Raw genomic sequence first — 27,168 nt, forward strand, 5'->3', positions numbered from 1 at the left:
CTACGAAAGCTGTTCCATTATCCGATTGAAACGTCATCGGACAACCATGTCTTGCTATCCACGTATTGATCAGGTAGTCGCATGTCTCTTCCGCCGAGGCAGTTATGCAGGGCACGGCCTCTGCATACTTCGTAAAATGATCTATCATGACCAACACCTGATTATAACCACTGTCTGTCATGCATATTTTCTGGTGATGCATCTGCACCACCTCGTTGAATTCAGACGACTCGATCGATTGTAAAGGAAATCGCAACATCCTTGGATCTTTGACCTGTTGGCATGACAGACATGCTGTTACCCACTTTTCGCATGCTTTTTTCATCCCAGGCCACTGAAAGCGCTTCAGGATCCTCTGATATACTTTGTCAATCTCCTGATGGGCCATCTGATCATGTGACCTGAATAATAGCTTTGTCTGATAGAGTTGCGGTAACACTATCGCGTTATACTTGTAATGGACTCTGTCTTCTTCCCTTCTTTTGCAAGCCACAATCCCGTCCTTGTTCAAATTAAACCTCCCTTCCTTCTGCATGAAGTATTGTCTCAGGATGCGATAACTATCTTCCTCGAGGTCCCCTTTATCCGGAGAACCATTCTCGATCGACCTTTTCAGGTTGCTTGTCATGCGATCATTTCTCTGCGCCCTTAGAAGATCGGAGAGTTGGTATCTCGCCTTTAAGTACGTCTTCATGACCCTCATCTGACTATTCAGCTCGTTGGGCTGGTGTGTGTCTTCTTCCATCTTAACACATCAAATCTTCGCCAACGGCTGTGTTTCTTGTTTAAACGGCTGAAGATCAGTGCTGACTACCTCTTTCTGCGGCAACAGGCTGATCGAACGTTTCGATACCGCTATTGTCTCCAAGTCATCCGCCGCGTTGTCAAAGACTCTTTCGCTTGGTATAAGGTAGCGATCGCTGTCAGGATCCTGGTGCACCTCTCTGTCCTGGTCCCTTGCCCGAGTTTCCACTAGTAGTGTGTGTATCGCTAGTTCTGACAGTTCTGATCCCGAGTTCGAGTTCCTGTCTGAATAGGTGTCCATTCCTGAGTTTCGGGAATCGTCATCCGCCGAAGAGGTTGTACTGGAGACTGCACGCTCCTCCAGATCATGTCGGTGCCTTCTTCGCATCCATCTGAACTCCCCGGACAAAACCTTGTTCTCTAGGTCCTGTTTTTCATCAGGAATTTTCTAGTCTATCTCAGACTCCCCGGACAAATTTTCTTGTCCCGGGTGTTGATCTTGTGATCGCTGATTTTTCTCATTATTCGTCTCCACGGACAAATAGTCTTGCAGCAGGTTTTGTTCTGCCTTTTCACCTTCCTTCTTTTGATCCACAAAGGTGACGGTTTTCCTTCGCGTACTGCTCCCTTGTTCTTTCTATTTGTAAGAAGTACTGGTTAAAATCTCGTGGGGTATTGAGGATACTAACTGCTGAACTATTGTCCTACAATCCCTCTCGTTCTCTTCGTGCTGTCGTCTGGACGGCATGATCTTCACCTTCTCACTGATTGTTAGCGATGCCACTGCTGCAGTCCATTCGGGGTCATCTCTGGTCACTTCTCTTTCTAACAATCCACCCAGCATCCGCATCACCTGCGGTGTAACATGCACCGTTTTATCCAATAATGAGAGGCTGTTTATATCCATGCGAGAGAGTTCTTGCTGGACCAGATTCGAGCGCAGCAACAGATCCAAGGGGACCGGATCCTCCTTGGATAGGATATTTATCTCGGCTGCTTTCTCTACAGGTAACTCAGGGTGCCCTGGAATTGGATGTCCAGACTTGTCCAACCATCTCGTTAAGGGAAGCGCTTCATAAGTTTCTTTGTCCAGAAACGAGAATCCCTCCTTTATTTCTGCTTGATTGGCTTGTTTCTGCTCCATTCTCTCATAGAACTCACTTTTCTTGCTGAGGCTGTCAGCATTCTGGTGTTTATCACGCATCCTATGTTCGATTATCATATGGTAGCCATCCAATCTTACTATCCATCTACCAATATAACTCTGATCCATCGAGTAGGTCTTCAACCAGGATAACGCTCTGTTGTCCACGCGTAACTTGAAGGGAGCGCTCCCCAAGTATGCACGGTATTTTTCCAAGAAGGTGACTACTGCAAACAGTTCTGCTTTTGGTGCGCCATATTTCATCTCTGTGTCACTCAAGACCTTGCTGCCGTATGCAATGGGACGGAGAACTGTTCTTCCGTTCCATTCTTGCTCTTGATGCAATATTTCTGAGATGGCCACTACCGATGCGTCTGTGTCAAGAACATACATGCCCTTTTCTGTAGGCATGCCTAGCACTGGCGCTTCGCACAGTTCCCGCTTTATGTTCTCGAAAGCAACCTGTGCCTTATCGTTCCATTCGAACTTTTCCCCCTTGTTGCGCATCAGCTTCTGCATCGGATACACCTTGTCCGCATATCCTTTTATGAATTCCCGGTAGTAATTGGCAAACCCTAGGAAGCTCAGGAGCTGTGTGTCCGTTCTGGGAGCTTTCCATGTCAACACTGCTTCCACTGCTTCCGGGTCCGGCCTCACACCATGCCTATCCACCATCCTTCCCAGGTACTTAGTCGAATCCCTAAGGATTTCACATTTCGATGGTTTGCACTTCAATCCTGCTCTTTTCATGCATCCAAAGACCTCATCGAGCCTATCAATGTGGTCTTCCCGGGTCGGTGTCGCTATGACTACGTCATCCACGTAACACATCACGAGATTCCCGTACTTCTTGGTCACTCTCGTCAAAGCCTGAGCCATCAGTCTTTGAAAAGTGGCCGTTGCATTGCACAAGCCACAGGGCATCCTCTTCCACTGGTACAATCCCAATTCGCACGCGAATCCGGTTTTCTCTCTGTCCTTCTTCCGCAGAGGGACCTGCCAGAAGGCAGAACCTAAGTCCAATGTGGTGAAGAACTTGGCATCACCAAGCTTAGATAGGCTCTCGTCTATTCGCGGTATCGGGTACGCATCTTTTATCGTTACTGCGTTCAAGTCACGAAAGTCGCAACAAAATCTCAGCTGCCCCCCCCCCTTTATTTTTCGCCATTACTACCCCGCAAGCCCATGGCGATTTCGAGGGTTCTATCATGTCGTTTTCAAGCAACATTTGTATTTCCGCTCGGCACGCTTCCGATTTGTGTGGCGTCATTCGTCTTGCGCCTTCCCTATGGGGAACGGCGCCCTCCTCAAGTTCGATTTCGTGTTCGACGAAATTACAGCAACCGATATCCGCCTTATGTTTTGAAAATACATCTGCGTTCCGATTTAGGAGGTCCCGTAGTTTTTCGAAATCTCCCTCACCTATTTTCCCTTTTAAATGTTCTATCTCTGGCAAAACCGGTTTGTCAGATTCTAGTTCATATGACGAGGGGCGTTCCGGAAAATTCGAGCAGCTTGATAAGCCGTCGTCCGTTTCGGATTTCATTGAAAACAATTTATGAATAGATTTTAATTCATTAATCCTCTTTTAAATTTTATCTCTATTGGCATGATAAGGACAGTCTTTCACACTGTGTTTCTTCAAGTTTTCTGTCTCCTCATAGTCTGTCCTCATCGGTAAAGCGTAACCAAGCTTCTTTCCATGCTGGATTGAAACCGTGGTGTCCAGTGTGTTCAATAACACACTGACACACAGTCCGTTTCGCGTTACCGAGAAGCTCCGGCCTAAAATCACCGAACTCTGACTATTTGAATTCGGTACTAAGCAAACTTGTTTACTATCACTTAACGGATTCAAATTTCTCATTCTAAAAATTGCCACCACAGCTTGTCCTGGCTGTAGTTTTACCTTTCTATCTAAAAAAATTGGTACCTTGTTTTCGTCTGTTATTATCTTATTAATTGGTCTCTTAACATACTTCCGGTCCGGGTTTCTAATCCGTATCAGACCGTTGTTCAAGTCAATCATCACGTCAAAATTCCTGACAAAATCTCTGCCCAAGATGAATTGGTCGGCGTCGTCCAAATTTTCTACCACCAGGAAGCTCATCCAAAGATCCCTTCCTCCCATGTGGAGGACCGTTATAGGTGTTCTTCCGGCTACGTAAATAGCTCCTCTATTGGCGGCGGCCAGTCGGAGATTTGTTGGAATAAGATCTTCCCGCGTGAAGCCCATTCTTTCCCAAGTTTTTATCGGCATCACACTCACTACCGCTCCTGTGTCCAGAAGCCCTGTAACTCCGATTTTTGTTCCGTTGGTGTCGAGCAGATGTTTGGTCACATCTGCTTATACCCAATGTGTACTGCATCTTGTTCCATCATGGCGTCATGGCCTATCCTGCGGACTTTGAGTTCCTCCTCACCCAAATAGATCTGCCACATTTGGTCATCATCTGTTGTTACATAAGTCCTGGTGTAGATACTGATTCCATCCACGTTCAGCATCACTTGATACGGCCCATAGACCTCTAGGTAGCGTCCATGAAGTTTCTTCATGCGAGGGCCACCCGTTGTTAGTAGTGCTCGCACAGCTCTCGACTCAGTGCGTGGCTCCATCTGCCTCAGATAATCTGCATATGTGTCCAAATGCATCAAAGTGAACTCGGATGGTTCGCCCAGATTTCTGATTACCTGATGTCCGGCCACTGAGATTATCGACTGTATTTTGCTTCCTTGTGGCACCATGCCGAACCTCTGACCGGAGATCACATTAAGTTTCATGCTCAAACTGCTTGGTGCTTTAGTCTCCTCGACCTCCGTTGCTTCGAAGGTATTCAGTTGCTCCTGTAGTTTCTCATTCTCCAGTTCAAGTTTCACTTTTTGTACAATCTCTTTCGTCACCAGTTCCTGCTGCACTCTATTTAGAGCATCCCTCGCGGCTGCCCTATAATCGATCTTGAAGTCATCAGCCGCAGTTGCTGGTTCCGGTTCACGTGCCTCCTCTGTTACTTCTTGCATTTTCTTTGCCGCCAGCTCTTGAGGTTTATCCTTTCTGCGTGCCTCCGCTTCACTCAAAAGGCGAGCCTTGCTGGCTTTCACTCCTGACAAAGCTTCTTCATGTCTTGGATGCTTGATGTCTGCCACTGCATCCCAGAATTTCGGACAATCTGATTTAAAATGACCTTCCAAGTTGCAAAAGAAACACCTTGGACCAAATTTCGCAATTACTCCTCTCATGAAATCCTCATGGTCCAATTCTGACGCATCTTCGTCCTCGAGGCTAAAGCCTATTGCTGTCATGCCTTGTTTGTAAGTTGGGCATGTCTATCGTTTCATCTTCTCGCTGCCTCCGTTTCTCGAAGCGCATCATCGCTTGGTGCCCCTGCACCCCTGATCCGAAACGGTTTAACAAGATTTCGAAGATTTTCTCAGCTGTGTCACGCTGATATTGCTTCTTGGCCATGACACAGTTCAGGGCTGTCCCTTCCAGGTTGCTGGTGAGCGCACTGCACTCCTGTCTCTCCGACAAGTCCTCTTCCTCGAAATGCAGCTTCATTACCTCTATCCAGGTATCCATACAGCCATCAGATTCATCTTTATAGCATTTTGGTTTCTTAAAGACTCTTCTGGACTTCTCACTCCGTTCATTGGTTCTGGATAACCTTGTAAGGAATGTCTCCAAAGACCTGTTTAGGGGTTCAAATGCTGTGGCCATTGCCGTGGCATCCCTTGAGTGTCCCGCCTGAGTGTCCTCACTCCTTGTCAAAGGCTCTGTGTGCGGTGCATCCCTGCAATCCCAATCGCCGTGAGTGTTTCCCGCTTGGCCCACATGACTCCTCCCCGGGCTGCATGCCCCCTGTTACCGGAATCACTTCTCCCAGTCGCATGTGTGCCTTGCGTTGGTCGTTCATTAGAGGTCTGTCTGTTCCCCGTTGAACTTGTTCTACTGTTCGGGCCCCATGTTCCATTACCCCTTGTGGCATAGCCTGATGAACTGCCCCTGCCTCTAGTGGATCCATACGTCTTCCTCTTTTGATGTTCATTGAAGTTCACCCTCGGCTCCCTGCTGGGACCTCCCGAGTTCGGTTCTCCTTCTTTTGGTTCACTCTTGCTGTTTAGTAGCCCGTCCAACCTATCCATGATAGCCTGAGTTCGCCTCTCCATCATCGCGTCTATCTTTGTGTCAAGAGTCCCAAGAGACTGCTCTTGCTGCATTCTTAAGTTCTCCATGTCGTCTCTTAAGCGTAACTCTCGCTGTTCCGCTTCTCTTGTCATTCGCGACAAGTTCTTCGCCATATGCTCGTCCGTTCTTTCTTTCAAGCGTTTTTCGCTCCTGCCAACTTCTTGTCTATTGCGGTTTATTTCCTCCCGCAGACTCTCTCTTTCAATGTGAACTGCCCTTTCTAGTTCACTCATTCTTATGGACATCTGTTCATTTTGTTCTCCTAAACTGTCCGTTATGTTGTTTAAGGCTTCTTCTAGTGCTGCCCCGTTATCCACGAGTGGCGTCACTAATGGCGGTGTAACCCTGTCGTTCCCAGGTAGCTTCGTGCTGGTCGAGATCCGGGCCTTGACTCTCTGCCTCGACGTCTTTTCATTATCCACCTCAGGATCCGCCAATGCGTTGCCTAGCCCTCTGTTTCTACTCTCCCCAGTTTGCAGCTCTGAATTTGTCATAATCGCGAAGTCTCTTGACTGGCCCGGTGTGTTTACCTCTTTACTTATCGTTCTCACTACACCAAATTTGTCCATGGTTCCAGTCTCTCTTCCGACGTATGCCTCATTCTCCTGGGTCGAACTATTGAGGCTGACTTGAGATCCACAGTCCACTTGCTCTTCTTCGTCCTCCTCCTCCTGGGATTCACCTTCATTTCCTGTGCCCCCTCCCATAGTGAATGGAAAGATGTTTCCTAAGGTGTTCCTCTTTCTTTCTGAGAACGATGATGGCGTTGTTTGTTTCTTAGTTCCGCCTGCCATCATAGTGTTGTCTGTTGGAGATCTTCTAGTTGCCGCTATTTCAGTTGAGATGTCGGACAGTTCCGACACCTCCTCTCGATCCAATGTCCCGGTGGAAGTGGCAAAATCATGGCCTTGTTCTACCGGAGTAGATTCACTCGCCAGCCTTCTTCCTCTCCCATCCAGTCCATGTACTTCCTGGTTGTCATTCATGACTTGGTCTGTATTGACCTCCACTACCAACATTTCTTTTCTCTCTTCTGAGGTCTTCTGACTTCTCGTTTCAACCATTCTGCCTGAAACCGTCTCCCCTTTGTCGGTCCGGGCTCGTTTGATCCAATCCACAAAAGGATCGGTCATCGTTTTTCTTTGCTTCTCATTTATGAATTTCCTAGAGCTATTACCTCGTTTAGGTATCCTTGACTTGTCTAGACTCATTCTATATTTGTCACTTCTTAATGCCTATACACTTAATTCGATTGCTAGTGACCTTATAGGTTGACTACTAAAAATAATGACACAACACAATAAATTTCACAAGATTCTATAAAATAGTGACCACGAATCCTTGTATGTTATCAGAGTACAGTTTGTATATAATTTATTCACACTAACGGATTATCGGTCGTAAGATTTGGAAGCTAGCACAATATGATGTAATCAGTCAATTTAAAAGATAGTGTACTCACTACCCAATCAAGCACACAGTTTATGTTGATTTAAAATTAAAAACAAAAAAATATATATATAATGACAGAATATGAATGCCTCTATCAAAAAACGTATGTATATTGTACTTTTAGTCGTTCGCAGGACAATAGTCGAACTCGTCTTTTAAAGAAAAAAGCTTTCCCTGCTCGGTGCTGCACCAAACAGACAAAACTTTGAAGGCAGTAATTTTCTCAAGTGGGCGTCTATTGCACCCACCGAGTACTGTGTTACCTATCTGCCTTCAGACTGCCCGAGCTAGACCTACTAAAATCCTCAGGGCAGTCACTTTTCACAAAAACGTATTATGTTACAATCCACACCAATGAATCACGCTCTTTTTAGTTTAGACTTAGTGTCGCGAATATCCGAGTTCGGACCTGTTTTGCTTTGGTCTGGTTCTTATTGAAAGGCAAGTTACCAGTGCAGTCACTGATTCCTAGCATGTCTGCTAATAACCTAATACCTCTCACTTTGGTCTTTCTTCCGTCTACCTAAGTCCTATAATAAAATAATACCCCTCCGGATCGGCACAAATAGGACCCTTCCGGAATAACAAAATCTAGACCCCTCCGGATTTGGACCCCTCTCAGTTAGCTGTTATAAGACCCCTCCGGATTCGGACCCCTCCTAATTTGAAAAAAAAATTTTGACCCCTCCGGATTGGGAGCCCTCCGGTTTTGTAAAAGTAGCTTTTCGGAGATCTCCTTCTTTCAACCTATACCCCTCCGGATGCGTTCTCCGATGCAATTTTGCTTTTAAGATTAACTAGGAAGGGTATGTAATGCTTTCCTAGACCCTTCCGGATTGAAGTTAAGCCTCTTATTTGACAATTCACGCTAACGGTGAAGGGTCTTTTCGCTCGCCTAACTTCGGCTCGATCAAGGTTTTGCTGTGCCTTTAGCCTTCCCTTTTCGTCTAGAACAGCCTAAACTTACTTTATTCAACCGCTATTACCTTTTGGTAGGGGTATAAAGGCTTTTCTAAAAAAAAATTATAAAACGTGAAGGGTCTACCTTCCTAAATTGGTGAATTTGCTAAAAAGAATCTCAAAAAATTTTCACGCTTACTTTTCCGAAAAACTTTTGTCCCTTTCAGTAAGCTCAGCTAATTTCTGATCTATTGGTACCAAGATCAACTGGATATGCCCAGTAGTTCCAAAGTTATTAACCAAAACGTCTTTTTTCTAAAGTCAAGAAATTTCTCTCTCATAGGTTCCGCCTAACTTTTTCCGCAAATCTGGTCCTTTCGACCTAAAATTTATTGATCCGAGCTCAAAAGGCCTATATTTTTCTAGTTCAATGCAAAAGACCCGATCTAAAACGCTTTAGTTGAAAAAATTTGCGAAAAACTATGCTACCTGTACCCCTCCGGATTGATGAATCCACCAAATCAAACACGTTAAGTTCGATTTCTCTGCAACCGGGAAGGCTTTCGGGTAGCGGGTTTTAAAACTTGTAGATTCACCAGTGGACGTTGTCCGAACAACTATTTTTACTGTTCTAACTCAAAAATTTCAAAAAATTTTCTGATTTTATAATGTTTCGTACTATCAAAAATCGCTAAAATTCGGTTTTCGGTACCAAAATAGTTCCAACCACTTCTGAACTAAACTTAACTGGTTCTATCTATTATAGTAGTGCAGTTACGATGTAACACACTAACTTAGCGCTTTTTTCTGTTTCAAAAAGTATCGATATCTCAAAAATCGCGACTTGTGGGGGGATCAAAATATCGCTATTTTGACCCTAAAAACCGGTCTGCTTTCTGTGTTTTTCACTGAAAAACGGTATAAGAGTATTAATATAGGCTATATAAGTAATAATATTAGTAATACTATATCCCTCCGGGTTTGTTTAATATCCGAATTAAGGTGCTTAACTCGGATAATCGCAGTTCGGTGAAGGGTCACTACAGTGCAGCACTGTCGAGCCCCCCACAGATTACTATCTTACTTTTTGTACCAAAAGGGATACAAAACTTGTTAACGATACCCAACAGTCGATTGTTGTTGTCGTTGAGCCCCTTCTTGTTGCTCCTTGTACTGCTTGCCGGATCAGTCTTCTCCCAAGACCCCTCCGGATTGAGCGCAAATCAGCTGAACCTTCCGGATTGAGCGCAATTTATCATTAACATGCTTAAATGCTCAAATAACCCTACAGTACAAGCCTCATAAACGGACTACAAAATTGATCGTAACGATCCTGACTGATATAAATGCCTGTATCAACAATATATCGATCAACAACAAACGGGAGGGTCGGATCACATCTTGTCTGGGGGGATGGTTTCTACTGATTTTTTTAAACTTTTTTTACTGTTTTTGGTTTTTTGGTTGTTTTTTTTTATGTTTTTTGTTTTTCTTGGGTACTATACTACTTTTTGTTTGGTTTTATAAATATCTTTAAGTGTTTTTGGTCACAAACCCCTCAGGGAACGACGGGACCGCGAATCCCCCCACCCTTCCTGGTTCATAAATTTTCGGTCTTAACTGAGTTAAAAAGCTATTCACGTGTAACATTCGTCTACTGTAGTCACACATGAGGCTTAAGAAAAATAGGCCCTATAACCATTGGCTCAAGAGTCAGGGACACTATCTCTTGTGTTTTTCTACCTCAAGAACGGTCGGAGCCAATTCGGTTCGCTTGCGACATGAGACTGGAACCCGTTACAGCTTAAAGGCCACTACCAAAATACCCCCCCACTCTAGAAATAAAAACGTCCCCATACTTAGGTCTCGAAATACCCAAATACATGAACGCCGTTAAAAAACGGGTCGGAACAATCCGCTTAGTTACTTTTTATTGGACAGTGGAACTTTGATCCATTTCAGATGGATCAACCTAAAACTCGCCTTATCTCAACATAACTATCATAAAATACACTCGAGAAATTTAAATTGAGAACTCACATGTCGATGCACTTGAGTATGAGGAGTAATTAAAAGATAAGCAGCTCGAGAATCAAATAATATAACTAAATAAGTTTGATGCTAATTAGTTTTAACCACAGAAGTAAGTTCTGTCTCAAGAATCAAAGTTTCTGAATGAACGATTGGGACACTCGAGTTGTCCACTCTTCCATTGAATGTTCACTCCTTTCCGTTCGAATAGTCGTCCTTTCTCAAGTCTGTATTCTATTCTCCTGTTTTCAGGATAAGACAGCTCTACTCTCTGATTATTTCGTATCGAGAAATTGCGAATAGCAATTTCCTGCCTTTTTCTTGAGTAGTTTCCCGCAATTGTTAATTCGGTCGTTCTGATTTTGATTTTGCGTTTTCAGTTGGTTCGAGAAAACTGAGTATGACAGGCTCCATTCGAAAGTTTTAAAATTAAAACTTCACTCCAAAATTACGTGTTTCTCAAGGTCAAACCTCCAGACATGACCGACTGGCACATACTCCCCGGACTCGAGATCGATGTCCCCATCGTGTGTTGTCATCTGCCAGTGAGTTTCCCAGAGAACCGAGTGTTGCTCAAGATACAGTGCCAGTGGTCATTTACAGAAGTTTGCATCGGACTTAAGTTTATCTGCCTTCCAAAATTCACAACCATATAAAATTTTCACGCTATCGCTAAACAGCAATCAAAATCTGCACACACCTGCACCTATGAATCCCCGCTTTTAAGCTGGTAATTTTAAAATTTCTTTTGTCCTATTCAGTCAGAAAATTGTCATGCATCATTTTGACTTATATAATAGATCTATCATATTAATAACAATATCCTATTCGTCTAAAATTTCTTTTTAGTGAACCCAGATTTCATCCAAGTTCACTCTCAAGCCCCCTCCCTCTCAAGACTCAAGGCTCTAGAATTTTCCTTTCGAGCCGCCGGCTCACCTCGTGTTTTTCGCCTTCGAGGTACCCGACACCGGTGTTCTTGGCCCTGTAATTTGTTCCAACAGTGCTTCTTCGTCATCGGAGCTGATCACAATTTCCTCCCAGGCCTTCAGCTGTTCATAGGATCGCATCCACTCCCTCTGCTCTTGCAACCTCTTCGATTGATTTGGTAAGCTCTTTACCTTCGACTCCCGGTTCAAACAGAAGGAATTGTGAAGACTCATGCTTATATTCTTCGCCAGGTCCTCCTCTAGTATTGATTCCCTCGCTCTAGAATTGTCTCTGGATACTCTGCCCACTCTTTTCCACCCGTCGTGATCGCATTTCGATGGGTTAGCAGGGGTCTCTTGAAGGCATCTGGTCCTATCTCGGCTTGGAATTGTCGATATTCCTTTTGATGTTTCCTCATGTGGTCCTTTGTTACCACATATAACCAGGATGTTAATGTCGCACGAAACCAAGGAAAGAATCTCAGGCGGCTCCATATATGTCTGATCTCTCCGCGCTTGATCCCTCTCAAGCACCGCTTTATCCCGGTCGAGGTTCGCCTTGTTTCTTTCCCGCTGGGTTCTCTCGAGTTCTCTCTTCATGGCACTGACGTCCGGATAAGCTTCCCCCGTCTGCTGTGCCCGTGTCATCGATAGTACTTTACTCGTACTCTGGCTCGTGGACCTGACTGATGGTCTGACCGGCAGTGGGAATTCCCCTGCGCCATACTCCGTATTGTTGTTCAGGCCAGGGTTCCTCGCCAAATCGAACCCCCTTATCGCCCCATCCACGTTCCAGGACAGCCATCTGGTTTGTTCTTGATTGGACACTCCATCATTGGTGTAGCCTACCATCAAAACCGCTTCTGTCGCAGACTCCCGACACTCTCCCTGTTCCTCCAATTGGAGGATGGCATTCAGCATCACTGCCATTCTCTCGTCCACTTGAGTATAATCCAGGTCCCTCAGCCGCCTGTACAATTCGTCGAGTGTGGGCTTTTTCAGAGCCGATGGCATGGACTTCCAGAATCGATCTGCCATTTCTGTGATTTCAATTGAGTCCTTGAGTATTAGCAACTTGAGTTTTACCTGAGCAACTTGAGTTTTCTTTTTAAGATATCGTTTTCTTCCTTCAATTGAATATAGATGAGAAGTCAATGTGAGTTCAACAAATCAATCTGAAAATAACACCCGATTTTTAAGACCGACAGGCTGTGTCTCTAACCAGAAAACCCCATTATTTTTATGATTAAAAACCCTCTCCTTTTCGCCCTACTAAAATAGTTCAATTGAAATTTTCTAAAAACATGCAGATACATTTTATGTTTTAGCACCATCAATCATTTAAAATAATAATTGTCATGCCAATCACCCCTAAGATCCCTTACCTGTTTTGTACCCCAGTACCTAGCTCAAGACTCCTCCCTCACACCCGGCTCGATACCCCCGTGTACCCGACTCAGGCGATGCTCAAGTAGTACTTCTTATGAAGATACACCATTATCTCAGTTTCTGCAAAGACCACATGTAGGATAGCGTACAATTCCCTTGGGCTCAGTTTGCCCCTGTTTGGGTCATACACCGGCATTGAGACCTCTGTTATCCCTCTTTCAATCATGAAATCTCGTAGTCTTGTTAGCGCCAACATCACGTGTTCGGGATCAATTGTGTTCCTGTCATTGACCCTCGTCACTAGGAAGCACAGGTATTTCCCCGGGACTTGTGCTACTGATGGTGGGAGCGCTGCCATCCCTCCCAGTCCTGGTCTCTGTCTGAACAGAAACTCTACGTTCTGGTATTCTCTCTTGAAGTCAGCTTTCAGTCTTGATTTGAAACTCATGTCTGCCGTGATGCAGATCGCGCTCGGTCTGTTTGACAGGATGAAGTCACTATCTGTTATCATGATGTTTTCCGAGTACTGATTGGGTATTTCAAATTTCGTTTTGAAATTCCGGCCTATGTTAGGCTCTGGCTCTTCTTCTTCCAGTTCCAATTCGCTTGTTTCCTAAACTGTCCGTTATGTTGTTTAAGGCTTCTTCTAGTGCTGCCCCGTTATCCACGAGTGGCGTCACTAATGGCGGTGTAACCCTGTCGTTCCCAGGTAGCTTCGTGCTGGTCGAGATCCGGGCCTTGACTCTCTGCCTCGACGTCTTTTCATTATCCACCTCAGGATCCGCCAATGCGTTGCCTAGCCCTCTGTTTCTACTCTCCCCAGTTTGCAGCTCTGAATTTGTCATAATCGCGAAGTCTCTTGACTGGCCCGGTGTGTTTACCTCTTTACTTATCGTTCTCACTACACCAAATTTGTCCATGGTTCCAGTCTCTCTTCCGACGTATGCCTCATTCTCCTGGGTCGAACTATTGAGGCTGACTTGAGATCCACAGTCCACTTGCTCTTCTTCGTCCTCCTCCTCCTGGGATTCACCTTCATTTCCTGTGCCCCCTCCCATAGTGAATGGAAAGATGTTTCCTAAGGTGTTCCTCTTTCTTTCTGAGAACGATGATGGCGTTGTTTGTTTCTTAGTTCCGCCTGCCATCATAGTGTTGTCTGTTGGAGATCTTCTAGTTGCCGCTATTTCAGTTGAGATGTCGGACAGTTCCGACACCTCCTCTCGATCCAATGTCCCGGTGGAAGTGGCAAAATCATGGCCTTGTTCTACCGGAGTAGATTCACTCGCCAGCCTTCTTCCTCTCCCATCCAGTCCATGTACTTCCTGGTTGTCATTCATGACTTGGTCTGTATTGACCTCCACTACCAACATTTCTTTTCTCTCTTCTGAGGTCTTCTGACTTCTCGTTTCAACCATTCTGCCTGAAACCGTCTCCCCTTTGTCGGTCCGGGCTCGTTTGATCCAATCCACAAAAGGATCGGTCATCGTTTTTCTTTGCTTCTCATTTATGAATTTCCTAGAGCTATTACCTCGTTTAGGTATCCTTGACTTGTCTAGACTCATTCTATATTTGTCACTTCTTAATGCCTATACACTTAATTCGATTGCTAGTGACCTTATAGGTTGACTACTAAAAATAATGACACAACACAATAAATTTCACAAGATTCTATAAAATAGTGACCACGAATCCTTGTATGTTATCAGAGTACAGTTTGTATATAATTTATTCACACTAACGGATTATCGGTCGTAAGATTTGGAAGCTAGCACAATATGATGTAATCAGTCAATTTAAAAGATAGTGTACTCACTACCCAATCAAGCACACAGTTTATGTTGATTTAAAATTAAAAACAAAAAAATATATATATAATGACAGAATATGAATGCCTCTATCAAAAAACGTATGTATATTGTACTTTTAGTCGTTCGCAGGACAATAGTCGAACTCGTCTTTTAAAGAAAAAAGCTTTCCCTGCTCGGTGCTGCACCAAACAGACAAAACTTTGAAGGCAGTAATTTTCTCAAGTGGGCGTCTATTGCACCCACCGAGTACTGTGTTACCTATCTGCCTTCAGACTGCCCGAGCTAGACCTACTAAAATCCTCAGGGCAGTCACTTTTCACAAAAACGTATTATGTTACAATCCACACCAATGAATCACGCTCTTTTTAGTTTAGACTTAGTGTCGCGAATATCCGAGTTCGGACCTGTTTTGCTTTGGTCTGGTTCTTATTGAAAGGCAAGTTACCAGTGCAGTCACTGATTCCTAGCATGTCTGCTAATAACCTAATACCTCTCACTTTGGTCTTTCTTCCGTCTACCTAAGTCCTATAATAAAATAATACCCCTCCGGATCGGCACAAATAGGACCCTTCCGGAATAACAAAATCTAGACCCCTCCGGATTTGGACCCCTCTCAGTTAGCTGTTATAAGACCCCTCCGGATTCGGACCCCTCCTAATTTGAAAAAAAAATTTTGACCCCTCCGGATTGGGAGCCCTCCGGTTTTGTAAAAGTAGCTTTTCGGAGATCTCCTTCTTTCAACCTATACCCCTCCGGATGCGTTCTCCGATGCAATTTTGCTTTTAAGATTAACTAGGAAGGGTATGTAATGCTTTCCTAGACCCTTCCGGATTGAAGTTAAGCCTCTTATTTGACAATTCACGCTAACGGTGAAGGGTCTTTTCGCTCGCCTAACTTTGGCTCGATCAAGGTTTTGCTGTGCCTTTAGCCTTCCCTTTTCGTCTAGAACAGCCTAAACTTACTTTATTCAACCGCTATTACCTTTTGGTAGGGGTATAAAGGCTTTTCTAAAAAAAAATTATAAAACGTGAAGGGTCTACCTTCCTAAATTGGTGAATTTGCTAAAAAGAATCTCAAAAAATTTTCACGCTTACTTTTCCGAAAAACTTTTGTCCCTTTCAGTAAGCTCAGCTAATTTCTGATCTATTGGTACCAAGATCAACTGGATATGCCCAGTAGTTCCAAAGTTATTAACCAAAACGTCTTTTTTCTAAAGTCAAGAAATTTCTCTCTCATAGGTTCCGCCTAACTTTTTCCGCAAATCTGGTCCTTTCGACCTAAAATTTATTGATCCGAGCTCAAAAGGCCTATACTTTTCTAGTTCAATGCAAAAGACCCGATCTAAAACGCTTTAGTTGAAAAAATTTGCGAAAAACTATGCTACCTGTACCCCTCCGGATTGATGAATCCACCAAATCAAACACGTTAAGTTCGATTTCTCTGCAACCCGGAAGGCTTTCGGGTAGCGGGTTTTAAAACTTGTAGATTCACCAGTGGACGTTGTCCGAACAACTATTTTTACTGTTCTAACTCAAAAATTTCAAAAAATTTTCTGATTTTATAATGTTTCGTACTATCAAAAATCGCTAAAATTCGGTTTTCGGTACCAAAATAGTTCCAACCACTTCTGAACTAAACTTAACTGGTTCTATCTATTATAGTAGTGCAGTTACGATGTAACACACTAACTTAGCGCTTTTTTCTGTTTCAAAAAGTATCGATATCTCAAAAATCGCGACTTGTGGGGGGATCAAAATATCGCTATTTTGACCCTAAAAACCGGTCTGCTTTCTGTGTTTTTCACTGAAAAACGGTATAAGAGTATTAATATAGGCTATATAAGTAATAATATTAGTAATACTATATCCCTCCGGGTTTGTTTAATATCCGAATTAAGGTGCTTAACTCGGATAATCGCAGTTCGGTGAAGGGTCACTACAGTGCAGCACTGTCGAGCCCCCCACAGATTACTATCTTACTTTTTGTACCAAAAGGGATACAAAACTTGTTAACGATACCCAACAGTCGATTGTTGTTGTCGTTGAGCCCCTTCTTGTTGCTCCTTGTACTGCTTGCCGGATCAGTCTTCTCCCAAGACCCCTCCGGATTGAGCGCAAATCAGCTGAACCTTCCGGATTGAGCGCAATTTATCATTAACATGCTTAAATGCTCAAATAACCCTACAGTACAAGCCTCATAAACGGACTACAAAATTGATCGTAACGATCCTGACTGATATAAATGCCTGTATCAACAATATATCGATCAACAACAAACGGGAGGGTCGGATCACATCTTGTCTGGGGGGATGGTTTCTACTGATTTTTTTAAACTTTTTTTACTGTTTTTGGTTTTTTGGTTGTTTTTTTTATGTTTTTTGTTTTTCTTGGGTACTATACTACTTTTTGTTTGGTTTTATAAATATCTTTAAGTGTTTTTGGTCACAAACCCCTCAGGGAACGACGGGACCGCGAATCCCCCCACCCTTCCTGGTTCATAAATTTTCGGTCTTAACTGAGTTAAAAAGCTATTCACGTGTAACATTCGTCTACTGTAGTCACACATGAGGCTTAAGAAAAATAGGCCCTATAACCATTGGCTCAAGAGTCAGGGACACTATCTCTTGTGTTTTTCTACCTCAAGAACGGTCGGAGCCAATTCGGTTCGCTTGCGACATGAGACTGGAACCCGTTACAGCTTAAAGGCCACTACCAAAATACCCCCCCCACTCTAGAAATAAAAACGTCCCCATACTTAGGTCTCGAAATACCCAAATACATGAACGCCGTTAAAAACCGGGTCGGAACAATCCGCTTAGTTACTTTTTATTGGACAGTGGAACTTTGATCCATTTCAGATGGATCAACCTAAAACTCGCCTTATCTCAACATAACTATCATAAAATACACTCGAGAAATTTAAATTGAGAACTCACATGTCGATGCACTTGAGTATGAGGAGTAATTAAAAGATAAGCAGCTCGAGAATCAAATAATATAACTAAATAAGTTTGATGCTAATTAGTTTTAACCACAGAAGTAAGTTCTGTCTCAAGAATCAAAGTTTCTGAATGAACGATTGGGACACTCGAGTTGTCCACTCTTCCATTGAATGTTCACTCCTTTCCGTTCGAATAGTCGTCCTTTCTCAAGTCTGTATTCTATTCTCCTGTTTTCAGGATAAGACAGCTCTACTCTCTGATTATTTCGTATCGAGAAATTGCGAATAGCAATTTCCTGCCTTTTTCTTGAGTAGTTTCCCGCAATTGTTAATTCGGTCGTTCTGATTTTGATTTTGCGTTTTCAGTTGGTTCGAGAAAACTGAGTATGACAGGCTCCATTCGAAAGTTTTAAAATTAAAACTTCACTCCAAAATTACGTGTTTCTCAAGGTCAAACCTCCAGACATGACCGACTGGCACATACTCCCCGGACTCGAGATCGATGTCCCCATCGTGTGTTGTCATCTGCCAGTGAGTTTCCCAGAGAACCGAGTGTTGCTCAAGATACAGTGCCAGTGGTCATTTACAGAAGTTTGCATCGGACTTAAGTTTATCTGCCTTCCAAAATTCACAACCATATAAAATTTTCACGCTATCGCTAAACAGCAATCAAAATCTGCACACACCTGCACCTATGAATCCCCGCTTTTAAGCTGGTAATTTTAAAATTTCTTTTGTCCTATTCAGTCAGAAAATTGTCATGCATCATTTTGACTTATATAATAGATCTATCATATTAATAACAATATCCTATTCGTCTAAAATTTCTTTTTAGTGAACCCAGATTTCATCCAAGTTCACTCTCAAGCCCCCTCCCTCTCAAGACTCAAGGCTCTAGAATTTTCCTTTCGAGCCGCCGGCTCACCTCGTGTTTTTCGCCTTCGAGGTACCCGACACCGGTGTTCTTGGCCCTGTAATTTGTTCCAACAGTGCTTCTTCGTCATCGGAGCTGATCACAATTTCCTCCCAGGCCTTCAGCTGTTCATAGGATCGCATCCACTCCCTCTGCTCTTGCAACCTCTTCGATTGATTTGGTAAGCTCTTTACCTTCGACTCCCGGTTCAAACAGAAGGAATTGTGAAGACTCATGCTTATATTCTTCGCCAGGTCCTCCTCTAGTATTGATTCCCTCGCTCTAGAATTGTCTCTGGATACTCTGCCCACTCTTTTCCACCCGTCGTGATCGCATTTCGATGGGTTAGCAGGGGTCTCTTGAAGGCATCTGGTCCTATCTCGGCTTGGAATTGTCGATATTCCTTTTGATGTTTCCTCATGTGGTCCTTTGTTACCACATATAACCAGGATGTTAATGTCGCACGAAACCAAGGAAAGAATCTCAGGCGGCTCCATATATGTCTGATCTCTCCGCGCTTGATCCCTCTCAAGCACCGCTTTATCCCGGTCGAGGTTCGCCTTGTTTCTTTCCCGCTGGGTTCTCTCGAGTTCTCTCTTCATGGCACTGACGTCCGGATAAGCTTCCCCCGTCTGCTGTGCCCGTGTCATCGATAGTACTTTACTCGTACTCTGGCTCGTGGACCTGACTGATGGTCTGACCGGCAGTGGGAATTCCCCTGCGCCATACTCCGTATTGTTGTTCAGGCCAGGGTTCCTCGCCAAATCGAACCCCCTTATCGCCCCATCCACGTTCCAGGACAGCCATCTGGTTTGTTCTTGATTGGACACTCCATCATTGGTGTAGCCTACCATCAAAACCGCTTCTGTCGCAGACTCCCGACACTCTCCCTGTTCCTCCAATTGGAGGATGGCATTCAGCATCACTGCCATTCTCTCGTCCACTTGAGTATAATCCAGGTCCCTCAGCCGCCTGTACAATTCGTCGAGTGTGGGCTTTTTCAGAGCCGATGGCATGGACTTCCAGAATCGATCTGCCATTTCTGTGATTTCAATTGAGTCCTTGAGTATTAGCAACTTGAGTTTTACCTGAGCAACTTGAGTTTTCTTTTTAAGATATCGTTTTCTTCCTTCAATTGAATATAGATGAGAAGTCAATGTGAGTTCAACAAATCAATCTGAAAATAACACCCGATTTTTAAGACCGACAGGCTGTGTCTCTAACCAGAAAACCCCATTATTTTTATGATTAAAAACCCTCTCCTTTTCGCCCTACTAAAATAGTTCAATTGAAATTTTCTAAAAACATGCAGATACATTTTATGTTTTAGCACCATCAATCATTTAAAATAATAATTGTCATGCCAATCACCCCTAAGATCCCTTACCTGTTTTGTACCCCAGTACCTAGCTCAAGACTCCTCCCTCACACCCGGCTCGATACCCCCGTGTACCCGACTCAGGCGATGCTCAAGTAGTACTTCTTATGAAGATACACCATTATCTCAGTTTCTGCAAAGACCACATGTAGGATAGCGTACAATTCCCTTGGGCTCAGTTTGCCCCTGTTTGGGTCATACACCGGCATTGAGACCTCTGTTATCCCTCTTTCAATCATGAAATCTCGTAGTCTTGTTAGCGCCAACATCACGTGTTCGGGATCAATTGTGTTCCTGTCATTGACCCTCGTCACTAGGAAGCACAGGTATTTCCCCGGGACTTGTGCTACTGATGGTGGGAGCGCTGCCATCCCTCCCAGTCCTGGTCTCTGTCTGAACAGAAACTCTACGTTCTGGTATTCTCTCTTGAAGTCAGCTTTCAGTCTTGATTTGAAACTCATGTCTGCCGTGATGCAGATCGCGCTCGGTCTGTTTGACAGGATGAAGTCACTATCTGTTATCATGATGTTTTCCGAGTACTGATTGGGTATTTCAAATTTCGTTTTGAAATTCCGGCCTATGTTAGGCTCTGGCTCTTCTTCTTCCAGTTCCAATTCGCTTGTTTCTCTCACTTCCTTGAGCTTCTTTATCATCAAATTTTTGGTGTGGGTAAGTCCTACCCCCACTCCCCGGACAAAAATATTTATCGACGTCCCCGTCGATGTTGTCGGGTCTGAATTGTCCGGTGGAATGTCCAGCGGCCTGTCTGTCGCCGTCCAGCCGAAGAGAGGGTCTTCTGACTTCTTGTGTTTTTCCGCTGACACGTCGACTTGCTGGATACTCTGTCCTCCATGGCCTTCGTCTTTGACGTCGCGTATCCACTCTAGTATCCTCAAGTTCGTGTTCTCCCTCCTCTCCATCTCGCTCTGTTCGAGGTCCGTCTCCATTTCTGGTGTCGATTAATCTTCCTGCGGATAGTGTCCTCCATCATCAATGACCTGCCATTCCTCTTCGGCTTCCAGTTCGCCTGCACCCAGTAATTCCTCGCCCAATTTGTCTGGCTGTATCTTGTCAATCAAGAAGTCATCCCCATATCTGTTGAATCTCATACCCGTCCGTTTACGATTGCCAGTTCTGGTTCCCGGTGATATTGGTCGATCTGGCTCCATCCACTTTGGCACCTCATCTTGCTCCGGGTCGTTCCAGTCTTCTTCTGCAAACTATCCTGCTTCAGACTCCACCTCTATCTTTTCATTGTCGTCCAAGCTCAAGTTTTCATTGCCATCATTTTTCTCCCTGGTGCCCTTCTCATTCACTTCACAAGCTGGTTCTACCACCAGGTACTCGAGACCCTCCATGTCTTTCGGTAGGCACCAGTCTTCCGGGGACGGGACGTGAGGCTTCAGATTTTCGTAATGTGCTGCTCGCCCAGTACTCAAGCGGTAGAACCGTCCTTGTTGATGTACTTCCGTTATCATGAATGGTCCCCTCCACTTCTTGAGTAGTTTCTTTGTTCCCTTGGGCGGTATGACATTTTGGAAGACCCACACGTACTGGCCCACTTCATATGGCTTCGCTTGTAATATTTTATCGTCATATTTCTTGCGTTGTCTCATTTGTGCTTGCGCCGTGTTCCTCCTGCATAGCTCGTTTAGCTCTTGTTGTCTTTTGATCGCTTCCTTCACATATGCCTGAGGCGACGTCCTCTTCCCCTCGTATTCTGGGTAGAAGAATGTTATAGGCATTGCCCTCTCCCTACCCGTCAACATCATGAAAGGACTGATGCCCGTCGTTGAGTGCTGCGTACTGTTGTATGCTCCTACTACCTGTGGCAGGTATTTGTCCCAGTCCGTCATGTATCTGGAGCAGAACACCCTTAACATGTTGACCAGTGTCCTGTTCTGTCTCTCTACCAACCCATTGGTCTGTGGATGATAGGTCGTCGAGTGTGCTTGAGCAATGTGCGATCTCTTCATCAATTCTTTCGTCAAGTCCCCCACAAAGGCTTTGCCGTTGTCCGACTGGAAAGTCATCGGACAACCATACCGCGATATCCAATGCGTTATCAGATGATCACATGTCTCTTCGGCTGAGGCTGTCTGGCACGGAACCGCTTCCGCCAACTTTGTGAAGTGATCTATTATAACCAGTATTTGGTTATAACCCGACTCCGTCATGCAGATTTTCTGATGGTCTATCTGCACCACTTCATTGAATTCCGAACTCTCGACAGACTTGAGGGGAAGCTTCATCTTTCTTGGGTCTTTTACCTGAAGGCATGCTAGGCAGGCACTTACCCATCTCTCGCAAGCTTTTCTCATTCCCGGCCAATCAAACCTATGAAGTATCCTTTGTTGTACTTTATCTATCCCCTGGTGGCCCATCTGGTCGTGTGATCTGAAAAGCACCTCCGTTTGGTACAATTGTGGTAGTATGATGAGGTTGTGTTTGTGTAATACCTTTTCCTCATCTCTCCTTTTGCACGCTACCACCCCATCAGCTGTGTGATAAAGTAAGTCTTTCCTTTCTTTGTAGAACTGACTTAAGATCTTGTAGCTGTCTTCCTCAAGTTCCCCTTTCTCCTTGACCCCCGACTGGATCCATTTGGATAGATTACTTGTCATTTTGTCATTCTTCTGGGCTCTTATTAAGTCTGACAGCCTATATCTTGCCTTGACATGCTCCTTTAGCGCCATGATCTGTCCATTCATCTCACCAGGATTGTGGATGTCATCACTCAGTTTCACGCATATCATCCTTTTCATGATTTTCATGTCGTCTTCTGGTACCAGATTCGTTCTGACGTTTGAGTTGCACGATAGTTCCCTGAATGGCTTTCTTGAAACCGCAATTTTCTCAAGTTCTTCACCACCTCGTACCTCTTGTGTGTCCAGATTGTACGTTCCTGAAGATGGATCCGTCTGTAACTCCCTGTCGTGTTGTCTTATCTTCTCTTCCGCCAATATCATGCATAGACTGTCCTGGTCTTCACTGCTCTCATCCGAATCTTTATCCCAATCTTCACGCTCCCCGGACAATTTCCCTTCTCCGGTTCCTTCTTCTTCCATGAACCTGGACCACTCCCCGGACTCTTGATCTAGTCCCAGGTGTTCAGCCTCTTCTTTGAACGCCACTTTCTTTTTCCTAACCTTGGTCTGTTCCAGAATGTCCTCAGGGATTTTGTCAACTAGTGACCGCACGACGTCCTTGCTATCAGCCACGCTCCCTGTTGAGGAGTCAGTATTGTTCACCGTCTCTTGTTTCCGAAGTATGGTGACTTCTGGTTCCTGTTGACCCTTCTCCTGGATCACGGGTTTGTCATCCGATAGTTTCTCAAGCAGCCTCATTAAGTCTTCACCTATTCGGGCAGTTCCCGCCTCTACCTGGTTGAGGTCATAACCTTTCGCCTTGAGCGTTTCCCTCACGATCTTGGACTTGAGCATTGTTGCTACCGGAATCCTTCTGCTTTTCTTCAAGATGGTCTTTTCTGGATGTTCTTTAGGCAATTCCGGGTGATCTTCAATCGGTTTGCCTGATTTGTCCAGCCATCTCGTGAGTGGAAGACTGTCGTACGTTTCCTTGTCCATGAAGGAGAAGCCATCTTTGATCTCAGGTCTGTCCGCCTCTCTTTGTTCTTGTCTCTCGTAGAATTCCGTCTTCTTACTCAAGCTGTCGGCATTTTGATGTTTGTCTCGTGTTTTATGCTCAATTATCATATTGTATCCGTCAAGGCAAACTATCCACCTCCCGATGTAACTCTGGTCCATCGAGTACGTTTTCAGCCAGCTTAGTGCTCGGTTGTCGACTCGCAACTTAAATGGCTCACTGCCCAGGTACGCCCTGTACTTCTCAACAAAGGTAACCACCGCGAACATCTCTGCCTTCGGTGCTCCGTACTTCATTTCCGTGTCACTCAGGACTTTGCTCCCGTAAGCTATTGGTCTCAAGACTGTCTTCCCATTCCACTCTTGTTCCTGATGAAGCATTCCTGAAATCGCAACTACCGACGCATCCGTGTCCAGCACGTACATCCCTTTCTCAGTCGGCATCCCCAGTACTGGTGCCTCACATAGCTCTTTCTTTATCCTCCGGAATGACTCCTCTGCCGCGTTGTTCCATGTGAAATTCTTGCCCTTGTGCCTCATCAATTGTTGCATCGGGTACACCTTGTCCGCGTAGCCTTTGATGAACTCTCTGTAGTAGTTAGCAAAGCCCAGGAAGCTCATCAACTGGTGTTCCGTCTTTGGTGACTTCCAGGTTAGGACTGCCTCCACGGCGTCTGGATCAGGTCTGATGCCGTGCTTGTCTACCATCCTGCCCAAATATTTGATTGAGTCCTTGAGTATCTCGCACTTTGATGGTTTACACTTTAGCCCCGATCTTTTCATGCACGCGAACACCTCGTCAAGTCTCTCAATGTGGTCTTCTAGTGTTGGCGTTGCTATTACCACGTCATCCACGTAGCACATTACCAGGTTGCCATACTTCTTTGTCACGCCTATCAGCGCGTGTGCCATCAATCGCTGAAACGTGGCTGTGGCATTGCAAAGTCCAAACGGCATCCGTTTCCATTGAAACAGACCCAACTCGCAGGCAAACCCTGTCTTGTCCCTGTCCTGCTTCCGTAGTGGTACCTGCCAAAAGGCCGAGCCTAAATCAAGAGTCGTAAAAAATTTTGCATCACCTAACTTCGAGAGGCTCTCATCAATCCTAGGTATGGGATAGGCATCCTTCACCGTGACGGAGTTCAGATATCGAAAGTCACAACAAAACCTCAACTGATCGCCTTTCTTTTTGGCCATCACTACTCCACACGCCCACGGTGACTTGGATGGTTCTATCATGTCATACTCTAGTAACGTCTCGATCTCTTTTCTACACGCGTCCGATTTGTGTGGGGTCATGCGCCTCGCCCCCTCCCTGTGTGGTACCGCGTTTTCCTCTAATTCTATTTCATGCTCAACAAAATCACAACACCCGATATCCGCCTTATGCCTCGAAAAAACTTCCTCGTTCCGCTCTAGTACGTCCTTGATGGCTTCGAGCTGTTCATCTTTCAGTTTGCCCCTCAAATGTTCAATCTCCGGCAGGACCGGTTTTTCATTTTGCATTTCATCTAGTGTGGGTCTCTCTGAAATTCGAACAGCTCGACAGCCCATCGTCCGTTTCTGACTTGAGCGATTTAATAAGACCTGATGAATCTTTTATTTTCTGCAATCGTCTCAAGATACAAATTTTGTCCCTGTGATTGGGACAATCAACAACTTCATTTTGTTTTGAGTTCTCAATCGTTTCGTATCGAGTTTTAACCGGTAAAGCATATCCCAGTTTCCTCCCTCTCTGTATCGTGATCGTCATATCAAGGGTATTCAACAAGACACTGACGCAGAGGCCGCTCTTCGTTATCGAGAATGATCTTCCTAAAACAGCAGCACTTTGACTATTAGGATTCGGAACTATACACACTTGCTTATTGTCACTTATTTCATTGTAATTTTTCATCCGCAAGCCTACGATTGCCGCTTCATTCGCCTTTAGCCTCACCCTCCTACTCAAGAACACCGGTGCTTTGCTTTCATTTGCCATTATTAAATTTACCGGTTTGATTGCGTACCTCCTATCCGGGTTCCGTATCCTGAACATTGCGTTGTTTAGATCAATTGCTACATCAAAGTTCCTGATGAAGTCTCTGCCTAAAATAAATTGGTCAGACTCATCTAGGTTTTCTACTACAAGAAAACTCATCCACAGGTTACGTTCCCCCAGATTGAGCGCTATTATCGGCGTTCTGCCCAACACGCGCAGGGCCCCTTTGTTCGCAGCCGATAACCGTATTCTCGAATCTATCAAGTCATCTTTGTTGAAGCCCATTCGTTCCCAAGTTTCGATTGGTATGACACTCAAGACCGCTCCCGTATCAAGTAACCCACGTAACTGAGTCTTCTTGCCACTTATGTCTAGCACGTGCCCTGTCACATCTGCCTCTGTTCCGATGTGCATCGCATCTTCTTCAAGCATGGCGCAGTGTCCAATCGATCTCACTTTTAACTCTTCCTTCCCTACGTAGATTTGCCCAATTAGGTCTTCGTCACATGTTATCATCGTTCTGGTATAGATGTTGATCCCATCTATGTTTAGCATCACCTCGTGTGGACCATAAGCTTCAGTATACCTATTATCAACACGTACCGACTTGCTGCCCCCTCTCGTGAGTAGTGCTCTCAACGCTCTAGAAGTCGTTTGTGGGCTTATACAACTCAAGTAATCTGCGTACACGTCAATGTGCATTATTGTCTGGTCGCTCGGTTCGCTCAAGTTTCTGGTTACCTCGTGGCCGCCCACTGTGATTATCGACATTATTCTAGCCCCGATTTTCGATATGCCGAATGGCTTTCCCGTTACCATTTTTACAGTGTTACAATTCCCGGTCTTTGTTGAGCCTGATACGGCCTCTGGTATTGGGTTTGATCCGGTTAATGCTTCGTTAAAATTCTTTCTTTCGATCTCCAGTTTTAGTCGTTGCTCTATTTCTTTCGCAGCCAGATCCTGCTTCACTTTGTTGACGGCCTCCGCTGCCGCTTTCTCGTAATCTGTTTCTGGGGCTTTCTTCGCCGTGGCCTCTGCTGCACTACCACATTGTGTTACAGCTTTCACTGTTTTCGTTGGTAGCTCCACATTTGGTCCCTCGAGTTTTTTCGTCTCAAATTCACCCTGTCTGTTTCTCTGGTTCTGCACTGCTGCCAATGCCAACTTGTGTTTTGGATGACTCTGGTTCTTGGCCGCTTCCCAGAACAACGGACAGTCCACCCTGAAGTGCCCCTCTTGGTTACAGAAGAAGCATCTCGCACCTATTTTGATGATCAAGCCACTATAGAACTCGTGCTCTTCCATCTGGCTCATATCTTCCTCATCGGGTGCATATCCCAAACTCTTCATGCCCTGTTTGTATGTCGTGCAATCCGCCACATGATGATCAACTGATCCGCAGTTAGCACACGACCTGCGTTTGTCCATGTCATCTCTAGGCTTGTACCATGACGACATTTGTGGCTGACTCCCCCCTTGGGTGTTCCTGTTGTCTGAGTACGAGTATTTCTTGGGTTTCATCAGCATGTATTCTCTTGACTTCTGCCTCATCTCTTCTGGAGTTGGCGCACTATCTTTCGACAATGTGTAATACGTTGCTAACATCGTTCTCAAGTCATCACTCTTTACCCCATCAATGAACTTTGAGGCTATGCTGAAGTTTCTTCTGTTGGTAGATTCTTCTGGGTCACTCCTTCTTCTCAAGCTCTCGAGATCATCTAGGAACCTGTCTATCGATTCGTCATCTCTCTGTCTCCTTTTTTCAAATCGC

The 27,168-nt window shown here is 44.8% G+C and overlaps 2 protein-coding genes across 2 annotated transcripts in view; one reads left to right on the plus strand and one right to left on the minus strand.

Moving 5' to 3' along the window:
- Positions 1-25,001, minus strand: part of LOC134838963 (mannose-1-phosphate guanyltransferase beta-B-like) — a 350,992-nt gene extending 325,991 nt beyond the window's left edge. The window contains exon 1 of the mRNA XM_063854335.1: positions 24,992-25,001. The gene's annotated coding sequence lies outside the window, so the exon portion shown is untranslated. The remainder of the gene's footprint in view (positions 1-24,991) is intronic.
- Positions 1-27,168, plus strand: part of LOC134838964 (proteasome activator complex subunit 3-like) — a 78,003-nt gene that overhangs the window by 1,487 nt on the left and 49,348 nt on the right. The gene's annotated exons all lie outside the window — the stretch shown is intronic.

Source organism: Symsagittifera roscoffensis, chromosome 2, assembly GCF_963678635.1.
Source record: "Symsagittifera roscoffensis chromosome 2, txSymRosc1.1, whole genome shotgun sequence".
NCBI lineage: Eukaryota > Metazoa > Xenacoelomorpha > Acoela > Convolutidae > Symsagittifera > Symsagittifera roscoffensis.